General features: G+C 44.4%; 1 protein-coding gene across 3 annotated transcripts in view; it reads right to left on the bottom strand.

The window, feature by feature from the left end:
* Positions 1 to 18,239, bottom strand: part of MYO6 (myosin VI) — a 158,085-nt gene extending 139,846 nt beyond the window's left edge. For 2 of the 3 annotated variants that reach the window (XM_084826946.1, XM_084826945.1), the window contains exon 1: positions 18,207 to 18,239. The gene's annotated coding sequence lies outside the window, so the exon portion shown is untranslated. Of the gene's footprint in view, positions 1 to 17,786 lie in introns of all 3 variants that reach the window. The other variant, XM_084826944.1, reaches the window with a different exon arrangement.
* Between the last annotated feature and the right edge of the window lie 4,184 nt (positions 18,240 to 22,423).

The following is a 22,423-nucleotide window of genomic DNA, read 5'->3' as shown; positions in this document are numbered from 1 at the left end:
TTGGATAAGCCTTTGTTCGAAGGAGCGCAAAGCAGAGTTCATCCAATTTCATCCTTGGATTCGGCCTGTGTGTTAATTCAAACAATAACCTAAGTGATTTGGCAATGGCCAGCTAATCTCAGGCAATTTACACTTACAATTATTTCCAAACAAAGCCCTATGAGTGATTACATTTCAAGGATACAGGTAGTTACTTTACAGGTAGTATTAGGGCGCAATCCTATGGCTGCTAGACGGTGGCTAAACAGCTGTAGGGTTTTTTGTTTTTCGGGAACCGACTTCAGAGCCAGCACTCTGAGGTCGGTTCCCAGAAAACTGCCTCCCCGTCCCACTCCTCCCACTGAGGAGGCACGGTTCATCCCCGGCTCTGCGCTTGGAAGAGCACCATGGACGCGGGAGAAAGGGGGCATTCCTGGAGGTGGGGAGGGGACAGCAGAAGCACCGATATGACACTCCTATGTGCCGTCCAGCCTCTCCCCTGCTCCGAGCCACCCCTCTGCCCTCCACCCTCTGCATTAGCTAGCTAGTTGCCTTCAAGTTTGGAGGCAGCCGACTATTCTCATAGGATTGTCCTGTTAAAGTATTAAATTTAGAGCTACCACCACACACATTGCAGGGACTGCAGTCTCCTACAGCAGGAGGGAACACTTCGTGGGCCTCCAGATGTTTTTGCCTATAACTCCCATCATACCTTACCACTGGCTATGCTGGCTAGGGCTGATGGATGCCGTAGGGCAAACATCTGGAGGGCCACAACTTGCTGTCCTACATGGTGTAATTACATGTAATAGCCTACTGCTGTATTACATGAAATTAAACCTTACAGATAAGAAGTAACCAATTTAAGTCTCACCTCTTGCATGAACTCCCTAGGTGGCCTTAGGCAAGCCACCCCATCTCAGCCTCGGTCCCCACATCCACAAAATGGGGGACAATAGTGACTTATGTTGCAGGGTTGTTGTAAGGATTACAACCAGATAATGCATTACTTATTTATTCTTTATTTAAAATATTTTTTGGCTGCCTTTCAGTGCAGAAGCCCTCTCAGGGTGGCTTACACCAATAAATGCCACTTGCATGCCAAGTGCTTTGAGTATTTGAAAGCATTATAAAAATATTTATTAACAAAAATATTTTTGTTATTTTTATTGTTGTTTGTTATTATTTGGTGCCCTTAAGACCAGGGCATAAGCTTTCATCGGGTTTCCACAAAGTAGAAAAATGTCTTTGTGGGGCTTCTCTCTTTTTGAACTGCAGTTTCCAGGGGCATGTATTTGGACTCCATTTTCTGCATCGAAGCACATATTTTTTTCAGTAAGGCTCACAAATACATTCAAAGCTGCATGCAGTTCAAATCAGTTCTCTCACAAGAGATAACTTTATGCTCAGATTAGCTGTGCCAAAACAAACAGGGAAGTTCCTGTTTAGTCTTCTTTCTTTTAATATTCTGCTACTTTCCCATTAATGGAATCTAACATGATCCTTGCACAACTTCTGTACTTATGAAATTTTATTTTAGTAAAGACCCGGCTTGCCATGCCTACAGGCATTTCAGGTATAAAATGCAAAATAAATCCCCATTTATTTTCAGCAGATGCACTGAAATGGCTTAAGGTTTTTATTTGCCCCTTAGGATCCCCCCGCCCCCACTCCTATTAGTCTGCTTTCATTAAAAATTTACCAAGCTAAAGTATAACATTTCTGCCTTTGAGGCCCCGAAGAGGCAATCAAGTATCAGCTGAACTTGACTGAGGAGAGAAGACAAAGTTAGGTGAGTTATAAAATGCCCGGTGGCAAGTATACAGCAAACATATTAAAAGACTTAGCCCACAATCCTATTCATGCTTATCTGGGTGTAAGGCTGCAATCGTATACACACTTACCTGGGAGCATGCCATATCGATCTTAATGAGACTTATGTCCGAGTAGATGTGTACAGACACTATAAATTTCATTAAACTCAAGGAGACTTCCTTCTGGGTAGACATGCATAGGATTGTACTGTTAGGGCACAATCCTATTCACATTTAGGAAGTACAGCAAAGACTCACAAGATAAATAGCTGGCTAGGAAATATTATGAGCTGTAGGACTTGTTTCTATCTAACCGTGCACAGGATTGCACCCTTCATTGCCTCTATAATGTCTATCTCAAAAATTACTCTGTTTTGATACATCATATGCAACAAGTTAACTGATCCATACATCCTGACCTCTTACACTTTGAGAGCATGATCCCAAGCTTGCTAAAGTAGCAAATAAAAAGCTTGGTACATGCCAACTGAGGTGACAACGTCAGAAAAAAGGAAGGTTTTTTCAAAAAGGAAGCTACACACATTATAGGGAGATAAAGCAGCACAAATATTTAGAATCTGGATGTGTGAGCCAACATTTTTCCTATGCACAGAAGACAGAAAAGTTCTTCCAGTCAATGAGCCCGGTGAACTGCTCGGGATCCCCGGGTTCCTTCCCGAGGGGGTGGGTGACTTCGTTGGCTCCTGCAGGAACAGGGGGTCACTTGGGCCTGGACTGGATGACAACTTCGGGGGCTGCCTTGAAAGGATCATACGGAGTAGGGGCTGGGGTGGTCAGGTCGGGCTGAGGCTCTTTAGCTGCTGGAGATTGGGCGTGGGTTTGGGCTTGCTGGGCAGAGGATGGGTTTCCAGTTACGTGTTTTTTTGATACCCAATTGAGCCCAGGCCTGCCAATAGCCGGCAAGAGAATGGTTTTGTATCGTTCCTTGGTACAAAAAGCCCTTGGGGGCCTGCCCACGCCGGGGGCGATGGAGTAGGCAGCCGTGTACTGGGGCAGGTAGTCATAAGCTATGAGCTTGCCCCCCACATGTCTGGGGATGCAGTCAAGGTCGAAGGGCTGGTTGTAGCCATCGGCAGTGGCCGCCCTGTACTCCCTGACCCCCCAACAGGCCGTCAGTGAGCCTGATGCAGGTCTTGGTGATGACCTCGGTCCACCCCTTGGCGGGAGCATTATACTTGATGAGATAACCGGAAACATCCGGAGCCTTGCACTTCAAGAAGTTGGCTGGCAACGGGGGCCTGCGAGGGGGTGGCGGAAGCAGGATATCAATCGGCTGATCCGGCTGAGCAGGGTCAGCCTGGGGCCCAGAAGGCACCTCCGTTTTGGCCGGGGGACCTTACAGCGAGTCGAGCTCAAAGACCTGCGAGAGCTCCTCGACGTCCGCCCACTCCTTGGGGGTGGGCTCAAACAGCTTGGTTCTCACCTTTTTGCCTCAGCCTTGGACCGGTTTCTTGGGAGCACGGGGCACCTGGCTGGCTGGGATCAGCAGGGAGGAGAGCTGGGCCAGGTCTTCTGCGCAAGAGATCTGGGGTCTCAGGAATAGATGTGCCAGAGCGCTGGCCACGGCTCAGACCGGGCTCAGGAGTGCTTGGAGGAGCAGGCGGAGCATGAGGAGGAGCAGAGGCATCTGGCACCTCTGGCACCCCACGCTGCTCTGCCTTCTCCTCACCCTGGGCCGTCCTTTTAACTGCTTTCTTGAAGGTGAGGCGGGGCCCGCCATAGGAAGTGACACAGGGCACCAGAAACTCAAAGGGGATGGGCTCCTGCTCCATGGCATCCAATACCTGCATGGCAGAGAAGAATGCCCTCGTGTCCCCAGGTTCAATGAGACCAGTTCAGATTAAACAGCAGGTCTGGGCAATGTGCATGTAGAATTCCATGCTAGTTACTATATGACTATGGTTTAATTACTTTTAGTAGTTAGAGAACAAGGACAACACAGTGGTTAAGATGCTGAGCTATGAATCAGGAAACCTCTGCTTCAGATTTCACCTCTGAAATCACTAGGTGGCCTTAATTAAGGGTGTGGTCCTATACATTTTTTTTAAAGACAGAGAGAAGTCCTGCAACTCCCAGCATTCCTCAGCCTCACAACATTATAGCAAACTTTGTAGTCTGACAGGCTGGTATCTGACCTTCACAGTTCACAAGCATCTGTGTGACTACCATCAGCGCATAGGTATAGCCATGGAGGATACTTTAAAGAGCTAACATCAGTAAGGGAGCAATCCTATGGGGATAGGCGGCTGCCTCCAAACTTGGAGGTAATCACTTATCCAATGCAGGGCAAGAGGAGCGCAGAGGGGATCTTCGCCTCCGTGCTCCAGCCGTCCTGCATTTGTGGCTAGATGGCCAATTTCAGTGGTCTAGCTGCAGTGCTTCAGAGCGGGGGGGGGGGGCAGCCGGACAATGCATAGGAAGCATCATACCAGCCCTTCTGAGATCCCCACCATTCCCCGCCCCCAGGAATGCCCCCTTACCTCCCGCTCTGCTCTTACATGCACGGAGGCCGGGACAATCCATGCTGCCTATAAGGTGGTGGGGAGGTAGTTTTCTGGGAACTGACCTCAGAGCGTGAGCTCCAAGGTCACTTCCCCCAAAACGAATAATCCTACGGCCAGCCAGCCACTGTCTAGTGGCTTGCGCCCTAAGAAGCTTTGGTTAGTACCTCATGCTTCGATGAACATGATGATATATACCAAGAGGTATAGAGCTTTTCAGAAAATCTACCTGAGGGAAATTTTCCTCAGTCACCTGGCCGATGGAGCAAGTGCAAGAAGTACTATTGAGGCCAACTTCCAAACTTTAATTCTAAATAAAATGTGTATGCACTGTGGCCAGAAAGTCCTCTTATTCATGCTATGAGTCTTCCAGAATGAACACATCTATAAAAGGCTGCTGGATGGAAGGTTAGGATTTGGACCTTGGAGAAGCAAGTCCAAAGCCCACCTCAATCAAAGGCTAAGCTGGACAGGCCTTGGCAAATCATTCTCTTTTAACATCACTTCCCTGACAGTGAAGTGGGAATAATTATCACCTACCTCATATGGAGCTTGCTGTGTGAGAGAATGAGAGTTGTAAATGGCTTTGCACCTTTACAGTACAATACAAATTATGCAAGAACAATTCCAATTTGACTTACACGGTGTATTTTAAACTAAATTTAATCGACATAAGTCGATTCACTACCATTCCTCTACACTTATACAAAACAGGAAGTGGTATTGCACAGAGAGCACACTTAAATGGCCGCCAAATCTCTGTTCATCAAATTCATGCAAAGCCCATTTAAATCAATGTGATCCTTCCGAGCTGTTTCAACGAATGGATATTGTGCAGCAGTGCCTGCCTGATTGCAGCTATTGCTTCCTGGTCAATGAGTAAGGAACATGCGTTCCTTTTTACAACATGCCCAGCACACACAGGTCTCCTTTTTTAATACAATCATTCCACCACCATGCTAGGAAGGGGCAAGGATTGAAATGCAACAGGACTATCCTTTCATCAGTCCTGGTTTGCAACATCTGGAATTCCCCATCCCTCTTTTATCATTGTGTTTGCCTACTGGTCCCACTGTCCTATGCTGCTTGAGGTGTACCACAAGTCACGGGTGGGGGTGGGGGTTGGTAGTACATACCGAATGCAGCAAAAAACAACAGAAACTCTCCAACAAAGACTGCTTCTCTCCCTACATAGAGAAGTGCTGTGAGTATGCCAGCATTCCACAGAAAAACCACAGAATGTAGTACTGTCTACAGAATTCAGCTCCCTTTCAGAAAAAAAAGAGAGTTTACACCTCACATGGTTTGTTTATTTATTAAATTTCAATAGCAGCTTTTAATTCACTAACTCTCAGGCTAGTTCACAACAATAGCTTTTAGCTCTTCCAAAAATATGCCTGCAAGTATGTGAGCAAAGCTGGACATGATTTCAAAAGCCAGGGGACTTTCAAAAGGAGATTTCAAAAGCCTTCTGTGGGCTGGTTAGGCATGGGAATTCAGTACTCTGCCTAGTTCCTTGCTCCTGTGTCCCATGACTAGCGGATGTAGAGTAAGTCATGAAAAATTAGTAATCATACAAATTGCTGAGACTACAGATGTTATACAAGCTGTAGAATCTGGGCTACCCTGACATAGAAATTGAATTTATTTTTGAGGCAGAGAGCATGGCCAAGAACTATGCAAGGAACTACCCAACAGTAATGATTCCTATCCACCCAGAACAGAATATGCACACCGCAGTCTATAGACTTCTGCAAAAAACTAATTTCTACTGCATTGCTTTAAAATATATTTTAAGGGGGGAGGGACTGTAGCCAAGGTTTGTTCCTCCTTTTCCCAACATAATCCATTTTTTAAAGTGCAACTTTCTATTTGTGAACAGTCCTTTCCGCAAGCTTCCTATCTGTACAGATCTTTTTATTCTAGCACCCAAACCAAGGAATCTTTCACAACACTTAATACAAAAACAAGGACAGTTACTGTGCTGTAGATTGCACCTGTTATTTCTTATCTCTGACCAACCCAAGCTTAGCTTCTATGTGGATAACGCTAAACTGAAAGGAGGCATGAAAATACACTTTGGGTTGAAAACTGATTTTTCAGTAAGAACAAGTTCACAGAAAAAGATTGATACACCTTTGCACCTTTGATACACCTTTGCTCCAGAGATACCTGGAGGCTGTTTACACTGAAGTAAATACAAGCTTGCCTGATCTAAAAAAAAACCCCAGCCACCCCAAGGTTGAAGAAGAGTCACAGAACTGCCCACTCTTGCCATACACCAGCATATTCACATTACTCCTCATGTTAGATGTAATTATGAAATATATCCTTGTGCATACAGCATCATTTCCAGCTTGGGAAGATAAGTATGGTCACCAGTGGCCACATAACAACCTTTCCTGAAAGAGGACTGATCAAATACAAACTATCTTTTTAAGATGCAGAGATTAAGAATTTGGGGGCAGTACTTAAGAGAACTACTTACTTCCCAAATGTAACTGCTTCTTACACTGCTAATGTCTTCAAACAACATATAGGATGAAATCCAACTGGTGGCTTCTGCTGACAGAAGGGATTCTGTAAGTGGAACGGGGAGGGGAACCCAGATTTTGGGGAACCGCACAGGAGGAAGGGAAATTTCCCTTGCACAACGTTTGATGCCACACATATAATCCTATCCTCTGCCATGTGATTTGCCTTCCTTGTCCTGGCTCCCTCATCAGGACAGAAATGGACCCAATCCCAAACACATGCCCAACTGCAGGAGAAAACAGTTTGCTCCTTGATTTAAAGACCAAATCAGCTCCTAACATGAAGATACACAAAATGCCTTGAACAACAGGATCTCATCTTAGCTTGTTTGTAGCATCACTGCACCAGAGAATTCAAACAAGCTGTCCTATTATATACTAGTTTTGACTTTCGAAGTCCTAAACAATTTGAGACCTGTTGTCGGCAGAAGGTGGATTTCCAGATGTTTTGGAGTCAGTATTCCTAACTATTGGTCATACTGGCAAGGTCTGATGGGAGTTAAAACATCTGGAGATCTACCTTCTGTCCACCCTTGATCTGAAAGACTGCCTTCGCCCATATGAACCTATCCAGCAGTTAAAATTGTCTCCTCAGACCCTGCTCTCTGGTCTCACCTTCAAATCAGACTCATTTGGCGAGTCTGAGGAAAGTCCAGCAAGCCCCTTCTTTGTGCTTTTAAGAGTTCTTTGAAAACGTATTATTACTGTTATTATTATTATTATTCAGGAAGGCTTTTCATGATTAGTTTTTAACCTAGATAGGCCAACTTGCTTTTTCACTTTTTTTTTTTTTTTTAGCAGTGCCGTTTTTATTACTTGCATTTTAGTGGTCGGGGGAAGGAGGGTTGGTTATTGAATTTTTATTGTTTGTATATCTTTGTAAGCAGCCTTGTGGGAAGATCCCCTAAAAGGTTGAGCACAAATCTATAAAGTAAAATAAATAAATACTTATTTAAGTAATTATTAATTACTTAGAGTAATTACTATTACTTAAATAGCAGCATCAGTGTGCACACAGCTTTACAAAAGAGCAAAGCACAAGACAGAACCACTGCCTCACTTGGCTTACATTCTAAGTTTATGCTAGAGGGAGAAAAGAGACACAAAGAGGAAGAGTCTAGAGCCCTATCCCACTGAGCACTTCAGGGCTTTTTAATGTTGAAATTCCCTTACACGTTGCTCTATAATGCTATGAATAGTTGCACAAACATATCCCATCCCTATTCACTGCTGCAGCCACGATCATCTTTATCAGAACACAGAGCACACATCCATCTATCCAACAACCAGAGGTCCCCTTTACGTCCTCTCTTCCGGTCGACCTTCTGTATCCAAAGCTATTTAACAATCACACGGGGACATCTCAAGGTTCCTGTCTCCCCACATGCACACCTCCTTCATTACGTTTTTTAAACATGCAGGCAATATCTATGGTGTATGCAATAGCGAACTACTGTGTGCACATTATGCAATTAAAAAAAACAAAGCTTGTCCTGGATATTCAGTGAACACTAGTCAGAAGACAATGCAGTATGCAAAGGATGTACTTATGCAGACACTTATATTTTATACGTCATGTCAGGACAAAATGACCAGATGCAAAGGAGGACAGAGGAGTCTTCCATTCCCTTAAGGATTGTGCAGAACAGAGAATGTTGGTAGTAGCAACTTAACGCATGGGAGGGGAAAAGCAGCACCTGGCAAAATTCTTACTCGGGGTTGCTCCTCCAGACACAGAAAATTCCCTGCAAAGGTGTTTGGGCAAGAAAATATGTTGGTTCATTTCTAAAATCTAGCATAAGAAACCAGAACAAAGGAAGCCAGGTAAAAAATTAATCACCTTGTCACTTTTACACATGTTGTCTCCAGATTATCTATGAGAGGGCGTGCCTGTGCCGCTGCCGTGTGCACACCAGCTAGCCTTCACTGTGCCAGCAGAATGAGACTGGTTAACCAGTTAGGTGAAATTGTGAGAAAAAGAAAACTGGCTAACAAATTTAAAAAAAAAAACCACCCCTCAGTGCTCATTTTGCTAGATTGCATCCAACGTGGCTCAGAAATGTAAAGTTCTGGGGGAAGGACTGTGTATAAAATTGGCCCAGGAGCCCTTGGGATAACTTAGTTCCTCCAGCAGCAGGACCAGAGTTCTATAGAAACTCTGCTCCCGATATTTTGTTCCACTCCAGAAGGAAGATACGCAGGGGAAGAGATAGGCAACAATGATAGAAGCAGGCTTCCTTCCTTCAACAGCTTTCCCATTATGTTCCAGGGGACAAAGGAATCAGACTGAAACGCTCCATACCCCGTTGGAGTCTCCAGGGGAGTTCCTGACTGCACCCCTTTACTTTCTCCACATAAAAGTGAACGGTTAACATTCACTTATAGCTCAGTACATTCTGTAAGTAAAAGTCCAGTGCATGCAACGTTACTGAAGTAACCACATTTCCTCCTGCTTATTCCTGCCCCCATTCCACCTTCCTCTATTACAGGGGTGGGCGACTTGTGGTGCTCCAGATGTCTTGGCCTACAACTCCCATCACTGGCTAGCCAGCATACCTAGTGGTGAGGGATCATGGGAGCTGTAGGCAAAAACATCTACAGGGCCACCGGTCGGCCACCACTGCGTAGTTTCCCTGTATCTACTTTAGATTGAAAGCACCTTGGAGTAGGAACCTGTCATACCTGTTCTTTGTAAAGCACCATGTACCAAGATGGTGCTATATAAACAACAGCAGCATGCACTTCAAGAAATCACTGTGTGTAGGTAATGTATATATGCAATAATACATATGCCAATGAGGTTAAGAGGACACAGCTTTTAAGGTTGCCATTTAAAAATTAAATTGCAGCAATTTTAAAAATGGGACAAGATCTAATCTACCATGCCTGCTTGACCATTCAGTTCTGATGGTCACTTCACACATCATAATTCTCCAGTGTAATGTTTTAAGAATTCAGCTACGGGTAAAGTGTGAATACAACACAAACATTCACTTCATCAGGTAGCAGTGACTGGGTGCAACTCACCACTGACACAGGTTTGACTTGTGAACACCAATTAATACTTACATACCATATGAACTTCCTAACACATGCTAGTCTCTAGAGAGAAGAGTTCAAAGCTACTCTGGTCATGAATATACACACTTCAGGCTCTGTAAACTTAATAGTTAAACATACACTGCAGTTCAACACAACTAAATATGATTGCTTCAAATCTGGAAACAAGTAAGGTGACAAGATACTTGGACAGGTATCATGTGACCACTTCCATACTGGATCCTTGCCCTCTTGGCTTATAAAAACTGGCAAGGAGGAAACAGCTGGCTGAGCCAGGGAGGTGATTTGCAAGAGGGGATGGTCCCACTCCTGAAAATATCTCCCTGGAATTGGAAGATCTCAACAACATTAGGCCAGTGGCAAAAGTTCCTTTCCTGGGAGAAGTCCTTGAGCATGTGGTTGCTAACCAGCTCCAGACATGCTTGGATGAGACAGATTATCTGGATCCATTTCATCTGGGGTTCAGGCCAGGTTTTGGCATGGAAACAGCCTTGGCCAGTCTATATGATGACCTATGTCAAAAGAGAGAAAGGGGGAGTATGACCCTGTTGATTCTGCTTGATCTCTTGGCAGCTTTTGATGCCATCAACCATGGTATCCTTTTGGGGTGATTGTCTGAGTTCGGAGTGGGAGACACTGCATTGCAGTGGCTTCGCTCCTACTTGGATGGTCAGCTCCAGAAGGTGGTGCCTGAGGGATATTGCTCAGCCCCATGGATTCTCCAGTATGGGGTACTGTAGGGGTTAGTTCTGCCCGCCGTGTTATTTAACATCTACATGAAACAGTTGAATGGAGTCACCACGAGCTTGAGGATATTGTCATTGGTATGGTGATGACCTGCAGATCTATTTTTCCTTTTCATCATCAGGTAAGGTGATGAATGTAGTAGATTGGTGTCTTGCTCCAACAATGGGCTGGAGGAGGGCTAATAAACTGAAGCTCAATCCAGACAAAACTGAGATACTGTGGGTAGGTGGTTCTTCTGATCAGTTGAAGGCTGTTCAACCTGTTCTGGGTGGGGTTGCACTCCCCCTGAAGGAGCAGGTTCGTAGCTTGGGGGCTCTCCTTGAGCCACCTTTGTCACTTGAGGCTCAGGTGGCCTCAGTGGCACGGAGTGCCTTCTACCAGCTTTGGATGGTGACCCAGCTATGCCCCTATCTGGTCAGGGATAACCTGGCCTCAGTAATCTGGCCTCTAGGTGGAGAGTGCCCTTGAAGACTGTTCAGAAACTGTAGCTTGTGCAAAATGCAGCAGACAGACTGAATGTGGGAACCAGAAGGTCTGAACACATAACACCAATTCTGGCCTGCTTGCACTGGCTGTTTGTATGTTTCCAAGCCCAATTCAAGGTGCTGGTTTTGACCTATAAAGCCCTACATGGCCCAGGATCAAAATACCTCACAGAGCCTCTATCCCAGTATGAACCTACGCATACACTATGATCATCATCTGTGACCCTCTTCCAGGTGCCTCCTCCAAGGGAGGTTCGGAGGGTGGCAACAAAGGAGAGGGGCTTATGTGGCCCTCAGATTGTAGAACGCTCTCCTCAGTGATGCCCACTGGCACAAACATTGTAATCCTTCCGATGCCAGGTTAAGACTTTCCTCTACTCTCAGGCATTTGACAGCATGTTATTCAGTTTTAACTGGTCCTGAGATTTTTAACTGAGTGTTTTAAATTGTTTTGTAAATAGTTGCCATATTATGTTTTATGTTGTATTTTAAAGGTTTTAATCTTTTGTAAACCACTCAGAGAGCTTTAGCTATTGAGCAGTACAGAAATGTAATAAACAGTAATAGTAACAACAACCAGAAGAAGATTATGGTGCCTTCCATTAAGGGGGCAGAGAGCACAATCTACTTCTGAAGACCAGATTCCCAAATATGCCTATCCATCCATGAAAACCAGTCTCAACTTGCTCAAAAGTGGACCTCATTGTGCCAGATCCACAAAGAAGAATTCAGGGCACAGCAAGAGAGACTTTGTTCTTGGATTGTGCCAAAATGAATACAACCTCTGCCCTCATATTAAATACAAAACATGCTCTTAATAGAGTCAAGTTAATTTGACATCTATTTTAAGATAATTTTGCTAGTGTTCACGGAAAAAGGAGGGAAAAAATCATTAAGACTTATGCCATCTTTGGAAGCTGTAACCACTGCAGTGGCGTTGTGCCAGGTCCATAATCTCATCACAAAGAAGAATCTGGGGCATTGCCAAGGAAGACTTTGTTTTTAGATTATGCCAAAATGAATGCCATCACCTGCAACCTCATATATTACACTGACACAATTCAACTTTGTTCAGCTTTGTACGCGGCTGACTTTAACCGCAATGACTCCAAAGGTACATACCAGAATGATGTAATGTAAACTCATTTTCAGTGGGATGGATACCAACTCCTTGCAGTAAATATTCTATTTTAAAGAAATTCTCCTCTTTCAAAATGCCTTTTTCATGCCTCTTAATTATTTATTGGCTTGCTTGCACGTGAAGTATGCATCAAAGGAACATTTGCAGAGCTAGAAAACAACTCAAAATACCTGTGACCCAGCACTAGAATGTTGCTGATGCCTTACATACGTCTGAAAATATTTTCGAATTCCTTCATGACAGCCAAAAGGTCCTTGGGGCAGTGGTCAGTTCCCCAAGATTTTTCCAGCCCCAGCAATGCCTAATGTTGTGATCAAAGCCCACTATTGGCAGTCTTTATGTGAGAGAGGCTGGCTTTAACAGCAGCTGTTGCTGGAGAAACCAATGTGTTTCAGACCTCTCAAGAGTGTGCACTTGCTCCCATTCTTTAGAAGCCCATAGCTAAGTGAAAAAGAAGCACATGCTTTGCTTGCATAAGGTCCCAGATGCAATCCTTGGCTTCTCCACTTAAAAGGATTTGGGGAAGTATAGGGGCTAGGAAAAAAGACCTCCAACCAAGGCCTTAGAGAACCAGAGCAAGCAATACTGAACCAGATGGCCCGATACTCCAACACTGCCCAAGTTAAATGGAAAGTCATCATGTCCTAACTCCTAAAGTAGGTGCATCCACGCAGAACCAGAATGAAGTCAAATGCATTCAAAGTTAGTTTCTCACCACTACATCTCCCAAGACCAGGGACGGGCAAGTGGCTCTCCAGATGTTTTGGCCTATAACTTCCATCAGCCCTAGCTAGCAGAGCCAATGATGAGGGATCATGGGAGTTGTAGGTCAAAACATCTGGAGGACCACAGATCACCCACCCCCGCTCTAGATCCAAATCTGATTTTACTACACCGATTTGCAAAGCAATATGTATTATTTTACACAAGGGCCTTTCCTCTAATTTTAAAAAAGGGTTGGTTATGGGGAGTGGGGGACAGGAGTTAGAAGTACAACAGCTGTTAAATATTTTGGTTAGCTACTGGCTAGAAGTAGATTGAAAATTATGAGCAAGACATACAATCTTCTCCTTCACCAAACATTGTAGCACCGTCATGCTGGCAGGAAAGCTTGGTACAAGGATATTTCCAGGACCTTTAAGAAAAATAGTAACAGGACACTTACACCAGATGGAAGCCCTCTTGTGACAGCACTTAATGGGGATGCTACATGTGGTGAAGTTCTACCCTCTCTGCAATTTTTAAGACACAGGAGAGCTCAGGGCCTGGACTTCACAGCCATAGCTGCCAGAGTCTGGTGCCTCCATCTTAACCAAAAGCCTTTACATAAAGGGAGAGGCAAACTCTAGGCTTCCAATAAAGCCCCACCCTGAAAGCTTTTGATTACGAATGGAAACACCTATGACTAACAGTGTAGAGTTCCAATGAGCACAGCGGACAATTCCCTGCTGCCAGGTTGCTAATAATTGACAAGCATCACCTGCTACTGCCTGGTATCGGGTGCTTCAGTGCTCAGATCAGAAGAACCTAATCTCACCTGGGCACTCAGCAGAATGTCCATGCCTCCTGATACAGGCACACTTTTAGAGGCAAGATGGTCTTTCAAAAAGCACCTTCAACGAAGGAAATCAGGAAGTGACTTCCATTCTGCTATACCTCTACCTTCAGATTCTTCCATACATTGTTTGCTTTAATGTTATGGATGCACCAATGGGAGACATCCCTAGTTGGCTTTTGTTTCTCCCCTTGCAAAATGCTTCAGTGTCTCTGTTCAGGTCCTATCAAGATTTCCTGATTTTACTAGCCAACAACAACCAACTCCCCTGCTTCTCATAATAAATACAACTACGTGTGGAGCCAGATTACTGCTTCCCCATAAATCAGTGAAACTATGTCGTCAACACACATGGAACAAAACTGCCTGCAAGAATCCACAGAAATGAGACAGAAACTAGCAGTGTCCCTGGGAAAGTGATTTAATGTTCAATTTCTTCAAAAAGTCTGTTTCCGAATTATCTCTTCACTGTGCGATAAAATAAAGTCACTTGCACCATGTCTGTTCTTGAACTTTTACACTGTTCCCGCTTTGGCCTACTGGGGCTTAGACATCCTAAAACAGGCTAGTGATTTTTCAACAATAATTTCACTTGATAAAGAAGTTGCAACAGACTCCTTCAGACAACCTGGCCGGTTCATGGTCTCCACTGCAAAAGTAATAACACAGTGGGAATATATCTGTTTTGCTTACCCTCCTAACATATGCAGAAGATAGGATTATCACTTCTCTCTTTGCAAATGCTTAAGATAGACATTCTGCACTCCCCTCCATCCTAAACCTAGAGAATTTATGGAAAATGAAATAGTTTGATGTCTATTCCAGTGCTTCTCTTCCCAGTCAAGCATTGCAATGTTTAAGAACACAGTTTTTGTTCTTGTCACCATAATGCTACAGTCCCTGAAAGACATATGAGACGAGAGGCAGGAAGAGATCTAGGAGACATTAAATTAGCGACCATAATCCATTTATAGAGTACTTGGGTTTTGGCAGACCTTTCTTACTTAAACTAGATTGGAGAGAGAGATGCACACACATTATTCACCTCCCTGTTAATGTGTGATACTTGCAGCACAGGAAACCAAGACTCTATTGTCAACCTTTGTACTCTTCTGAACTTCAGATCAGGTTCACAGGTTATTTTACAACTTAATGATTTAAAGAACTGGATGGGAAATTAGCTCACTTTCCAAAGTCCCAGTCACTTCCTGACGACTTGTTGAAAATTATGAGATCTAATCCTGCTCCAATTCAGAAGCAGTATGTAAATTATTCAAAAACGTGTCATCTTTTTAAGTGACAGTATATTCCTCTAAATCTATTAATTATTTTGTCCCCAATCCAAAGAGTGAAAGGAATTAAACCTGCAAGAAACTATTTGAACCCACATGCACCATGAAGGGATCAGGCATGCTAACCAGACTCAAAATACAAATAGTTTGCTGATGAATGCTGGGAGCTGTAGGACTTTTTTCTGTTTAAACGTGCATAGGATTGTGCCCTTAGAGTTATGTCTATATGCTTTCAGCAGTTTCACCTAATGCAAAAAAAAAAAAGAAGAAGAAAGCATTAGGAAAATTAAACCCTTAAGAACTCTTTAAAACCCTGTGAACTAGGTACCAGCATCAATGGAGCATCTGTCCATAGAAGAGTCAAGATGCATATCTCACTTTATTGACACTGTTCAGAAGTCTCAACTTTCTCCAATTTCCATACACAGATTTAAACCACACAGAGATGAGTATCTCTGAAGGAGGGACCATCATATACAAACTGGACTTTAATATTAGCAAACTGCTAATATTAAACTGCATTAGCAAACTGCAAACACATGAATGGCTAATTTTCTGTTCAACACCACAGACAGGAATTTCTCAAGATTCCTAGATAATTATCACTCTTATTTTCTGGATAAATCCAGGTTAAAACTATATTCACATTTCACAGCCTAGCTATCAGGATGGGTCATTTGAATTCCTGTTATGTTTAGTTCACACCTTGTTAACTGTGGGTTAGAGCACAAGTTACAGTTGCCGAGGAGGAGCTGCCGAAAATGACCTCCTAGCCCGTTACATCTTGAAGCGCTTACTGTGTAGAACTCAGCCTGTGCTACCCTTGGAGCGAGTGCGAAGACACTCAGTGTTGACAGCTAACATTGTATGTGGTAAGTGCATCTAAGTATTATAGGTCATTCACTGTGTAAGCAGCTGTTTTTACCTATACCCCTGTGGTGACTGTAATGTGTAATGCTCAATGTAATGCTCAAGCTCATTGTTTTATCTCTATTTACCATACTCTATATCTGTGTGAAGTACACCAAGAGGAAGAGTGCATACACAAACACGCACAATCTACTTAGAGAACTGAAACATTCAATAAACAAAAAGAGCATGTGCAAGTGGGCAATCTTTCCCATCGTGCTGGGGTGTGAACCTCTTTCAGCCCAAGGGCAGAGTTCAGTTTCAGAGAAGGTCTCAGGTGGGCTGCATGCTAGTGGTGGGGCAGGGCCAGAGGCAAGAAGAGTGGTGCCAAAATACCAAAAATATCAGCATAATTTAGCTTAAGGTTTTACTGCTTGTAATTAAGGCGAAACGTTACAACCTTTTACACTGGGGGGAAAAACTGTGTAAAAGCCAGGAAACCACCAAATGATCAGCAGTCAGGGAAAGGGGGCAGGGCCATCTGAACCACAGAGCACTGAATGGGGGCCCCAGGCAGGCAGGTCGGATTTGGCTCGCAGGCCTGAGGTTCAACACGCCTGCCACAGAGAAATGCATGCACTCTGCTTGTGTCTAGATTACACACACCTCCCTATGACAGAAATCCCCAAGGCTGACCTTCAGGCATTCGGTAGAAGTGCAAGGTAACAGGAACCATAGCTTCCTGCCCCCACCCCACCTGTGTCCATTTCATGCGTCTCACAAACAAGCCCATGCCTATGAAAGCTCATTCCACTTGAAACAAAAAATAAAAAGAACAGCCTTCAAGGTAACATGGGACTTGTCCTTTTTATTGTAGCACACACACATAGCTATTCTGTAAATTGTATTAAGCTGAGATCACAACTCAACTGAGAAAACAAGGAACTTTCTGCCACTTATCTGTTCCTGACTGTCTTGAGAAAGGTTATGCTATAATAAAACATCCTGATAAGAAAGTCTAACTTTTTCCTCTCAACAAATTTCACAGCACTTCTTCTTTGCTTTCCTTATTTCCTCCCCCTTCTTTAATTAAAACAGATTATTATGGTAAGTGCTTAGGACATCTCTATTAACACCAGAGGCTCATGTTCCACCCTAATCATCACCTTCTGAATTAGTTAGCAGGCAGCATGTTAATTTAATGAATGAGGCAGGCAAGATAACAACTGTGTGCAAAGAAATGCAACACAACCATCATCCTGAGTAACTATGGCCCTTCATATTTAAACTCTCCCCCAGCCCCAACTCCTCAAGTGTGAAAACGTCTTGAGAAGAAGGAACCCTCACATATGGTAAGGGAACATACAGCACCATGAGTTTTACTCCCTACCCCTACCGCAAATCCCAGCACTGGGATATCAGCTACTCCTTCCTTCCAGAGGAACTTAAGGGAGTGGAAACGTATTTTTCAGAATTGGAAAAGCTTCAACGTTCTCTAAAGTACTGCAGCCTCTCCCAGCCACAATCACTTCGTAGACAGGACAATTATCGCATTTAAAAAGTTATTCTAAAGGTGAGCAATTAACCAGCAACAATTGCCACCCTCCCTAATGACACAGATGGAGATCATGCCACATATCAACAGGCAATAAACAGATGAAAACACACTTTAACACACATTGAGATTATATATATATATATATATATATATATATAATTTCAAGGGTTCCTTGAAAGGGAAAAAGACGGGATATAAATGCAATAGATAAATAAAAAAATATAATACAATATATATAAAATACACACACCCGGGGGTGGCTGGTGTATGCTTTAGGAAGTTACTCTGACGAGCATTTATGGAGGCAGTCCTGGAAAGTGGGTCACCAAACCAAAACTTCACCAAACAAAACTTCCCTGTCGTTCTTTAAAAGATATCGACAAAGATCTCCGGCGGATCCCAGGCTCCGTCTGGCAAAGTCAAATCAGGATTCACGCGAAGAGATCGACGAAGAGCATCTGCAGCTACAATCAACAGCAACAGGAGGAAAACGAAACGCGGCGGCCGGGAGCGGGGTGGGTGGAATAAAACAAACTCGGGATGGAAAGGAGGGAGGGAGCGCTGAAGCGGTGGGAGAGGGAAAGAGGCTCAAGGACGAGCGCGCATCCGGCGGCGCTCGTGGAGAGGAGAGGGAGAGAGACCCAGGTTCGCGGGCTGCCCCTGCGTTTACCTGCTGCCGCCGTAGCCACCGCGCTCCGTCCCCAGCTGATGCCGACTCGGCCCGGGCGCTGCGCTGCTGCTGCTCCGCCCCGGCGTCCCTGGGAGCCGGGACAGGGCGGAGCCTCCGCTGACGTCACGGTAGGCCGGGAGAAGGACGCCCCTGGAGCCGCGGCTGCCCGGCCGGCCGGCGCAGCCGCTTAGCAGAGTTCCATCCCCAGCGTCACGGAGCATGCGCCTGTGTGGCGGGCATGCTCAGTGGGAGCGGCGAAGTCGTGCGCCCTTCCCCGGCCTGCTCTTGGGCTAGAGAGAAGAAGGGGGGCAGGAGGCGTTTAAATAACACGCGCGCGCAACAAAGGCGGGAAGGAGGAGGAGGAGGATGGGGAAAATCTGTGATGGGGTATAAGGGCTCCGGAGCTGGCAAGAACGACGCCTGCTCAATCTCCCCCTTTGTAGCCACTGCCTCTAGCGGCAAACAGCTTCTGCCCGAAACAAGAATATTTGGATGATCCCATTCCAGTGACAAACTCTGAGGGCTTGTAGCGTTTAGGTGACGCTCGGCTCCTTTCTCTAACAACACTCACGCACGCATACCCGCGAGCTTTAGCCTGAGGACCTCCAAGGGCTATAGAGGTGAAACAGGTGGGCAGTTTTATACATTCAGACATGTATAAAATGGGTGGGAAAAATAGCTGCGCATAACCAAGGCTACTGAATGGAATTTATTCAGTTTTCTGCTAATATCTTAGATCCTAATGGAATGCATGGGGGGGGGGGGGAGGTGGAGAGAGAAGGCAGCCAGGTTTAGGAACATAAGAAGCTGCCTTATACTGAGTCAAACCACGGGTCCATCTAGCCCAGTATTGTCGCCACTGACTGGCAGCAGCTCTCCAGGGTTTCAAGGAGGAGTTTTTCCAGCCCTGCTTGGAGATGCTGGAGACCGAACCTGGGACCTTTTGCATGCAAAGCAGGGGCTCTACCACTGAGCTGCAGCCCCTTCCTTCCAACAGTCCCTTTTATCTCAAGGGGGTGGGGGGTTGTTTTTGCTTTTTCCAGATAGAAGTACCCTAGAGGACCATATTTTTACAGGGAAGAAATGGTGTTCCATGCCGAGTCCCACCTCTTAAGGCCTTTGGCCACAACAGGCTCTGCTGCAGGATGGGTTTCCACATGAGTCTTCTCCCCCACCCCTGCATATTATAGTAGTCATGTATGGGGGCACAATGCCTTGAGGACTGCAAGGCACATGACTCCTCCGTATGTGACATGGGGCAGGGGGAGAATTACTATGTGATCCTAATAGTGTATCTGTTTCTGAGATGCAGAATAATAGTGTATCTGTTTCTGAGAATACTCCCCCCCCACTCCCGCCTCCAGAAAGTATATTATTTAGGAGGAGCTGGTTTGAGAGGCAAGTGGGGTGTGACATATTCTTTCTAAATAGATGGGAGAGCAGCCCATAAGTGACTGAAAGTGACAGCATTGGTGATTGCTAGGGTAAAAAGATATGTCTTCTATCTGGTATGAAATGGTAGTCAGCGTTCACTGGCTACCGTTTCTGTGGGTGGCTAAAACAGACAGTGTCAACACCACACTACGTGCTTGAACTGGCCACTTTTATTTTAGAGAAAAAGCAGCTGTGGAGCAGGTCCCTATGGCAATTACCTGCTGAAAATACCCCCTTCTCTGGCTATTTTCTCCCAAAGGTGCAGCTCACAGCAAATAGCAGCGGCATGGGGGGGGGGGGAGAAGAGGGGTCAGCGTGAAGTGGCATAATCAGAACCACATTCCAGATCAGGAGGATGTGACCTGGTTCTCACATAACAACCCAGAGTATGGGTTGTTGTTGAATCGTGGGTTGTGTTTACATGTGAACCCTGCACTACGGTTACCTATGGTTTACAGAAAAAGCCATCATTCACAAACCAAGAAACCATGGTAGTTAAACCATAGTGCAGGGTTCGCATGTAATGACAACCCACAATCCAACAGCAGGCCATACTCAGCCATACTCTGGGTTGTCATTATGTGCAAACCAGGCCTATAGATACTTTTTCTTCAAAATAAAAGTGGCTAGCGTAAGCATGCTGTTTTAAAAGCATGAATAACTTTATGTGTAGTTTTGTTCTCAAGACACTCTGGCAGGCATGAACTGTACTCTGATCCACATCCTATAGCTCTACACCTGGGCCACACAACATTTTTGGCCCCAAGAGCCATATGTGGCGCCTCCAGGGCCACATATGCTCACTCACCCATACACACAAGCCCGTGAGATAAGGAAGGAGTTAACTTGCTACTAGTGCAAGTAAGAGAAACCCTTTGATTATCTCTGATCTCTGCAAGCCACAGTTTTTCCAACTCTGCTCTACACCCTCTGGGGATGTACTAAATGAATTACAAGCGTCTATTGGAACTTACAGTTGAAGCTGTGTTATTACACTGGCCTTCTATGTTACTCTACCATGACAGAGAATAAAGAAATCATCCCCAAAATAGAGAGCAATATTGCAGACAAAATCTTCAATGATAAATGTATTAAATCACAAACATTATTTCCAAGTCCCCAAAAAGGCAAATCAGAATTATCATGACCATAAAGTGAATAGTATTTTTTATATATCATAAGACCAAACCCTAGATACAGCTACAATGTATGCATTTCTACTATTTTCTGATTATCTTTTTCATGTCTTTTTCTATTCGGAGATAGTGTTTGTGATTACAAATTACATTTGTAATTGAAGGTTTTGTCTATGACAGAATATATTAGTGTTTGGGAGAACACTTTGTTGCCTGAAATTTGGATTTCTGGACTTCTCTCCAATCTTTTTTTTGTTTTCGTTTAGTTTTTTCTTGCCCAACAGGACATACAGATATTCCTTCCCATCCATCACCAATTTATAGTATAATAAATGTATATATTTAGAATGTGTGTTAGGAAAGGGTAAGTGCACTATGTACATATTCATTGGAAAGATACAAAAGAATGGCAGGAAGATCGAAGTAGTGTGAGCAGAGCAGATGATCAATCCACTGCCCAGTCCAGAATTTCCTGTGTTACTGAAACCAGCTCTGAACAAGTTTGTTTTCTTTTGATCTTTACATGTGTGCCAGAGTGCCACTTCAGCTACATAGCTGACATGCACATTTTTCAGTAATTATGGACAATTATATCTCTTTGACCCAAACCTGGGGGGGGGGGGGGGAGGCGGCAGGCAGGCTTGAAAGAACAACTCATTCTCTTATATGCCCATTTTTGGAAGGCTGCAGCAGCAATTCCATTGCATGGCCTTCCTTAACCCAACTGAGAGGCATCAAATTTGCTATTTAAATTCTGAATGGTTTCACTTCAGGCGTTTTATTTTTAAACAGTTTCCAAGGTGTGTTTGGGCAGGGTTCTTGCGATAGGCCAGGCATGCTTCACTAATCACATTGCTCAATCATGTGGTATGGTATATGGGTATTTATTTGAGGTGAAGAAAACAATGATTCCTGCTGGGATGATGACATCTAACCACTTCTGTGACTGCACCCATGTTTATTTTCACTTTGGTCTTCAGGCCACACCCATTTGCCTAGTTCTTTGTCGCATCATGACAATCTTAGATGAGCAGCCTTCAACAAACCCACTCACTGGCAAGAAAGTCTTTGATCTTGCTCAAGGAGACAGGTTGCATTACGGCTAAATTAAGCTGTCAGACAAACCTGGAGCAGTTCGTTTTTTATAGAGTTTGTGTTCTCCGGTTCTGAATGGCATAGGCAAGGGATTCTTCCCTTTCTGGGAATACGGCAGATCTGATTGGTGATTGGTGATCGCTGTGGGCCACCCCCCACCATTTTCAATCCCTCCCTGGTGCTGGTTGGTATTGTTTTAGTTTCTCTACCTCTCCACAGGAAAAGCTGCCTTTCCCCCACACAGTCTCTGTGCATACACAATAAACAAGCACTTTGCTAAATGGAACTTTTGTCTGCAATCCTGTAACCACTCACCTGGGAGTAAGTCCCACTGAACTCAATGGGGCTTACTTCTAAGTAGACATGTATGGGATTGCAGTAGAGACCTTGGGTGGACTTTGATTATTTCCATTTTCAATTTTATTGTATTTATTTTTATTTATATAATTTACATCCTGCTCTTCAACCCTGAAGAATTCCCAGAACAGTTGACATTTAAAAATTACCCAAATAAAATTGTCAGTAATGTTACGACAGAAGACAAGCGAGCAA

The sequence above is a fragment of the Heloderma suspectum genome, chromosome 1, assembly GCF_057233095.1.
Source record: "Heloderma suspectum isolate Gila_16-S chromosome 1, 16-S_ref, whole genome shotgun sequence".
Lineage (NCBI taxonomy): Eukaryota > Metazoa > Chordata > Lepidosauria > Squamata > Helodermatidae > Heloderma > Heloderma suspectum.
This window is presented reverse-complemented; position numbering and strand designations above follow the sequence as displayed.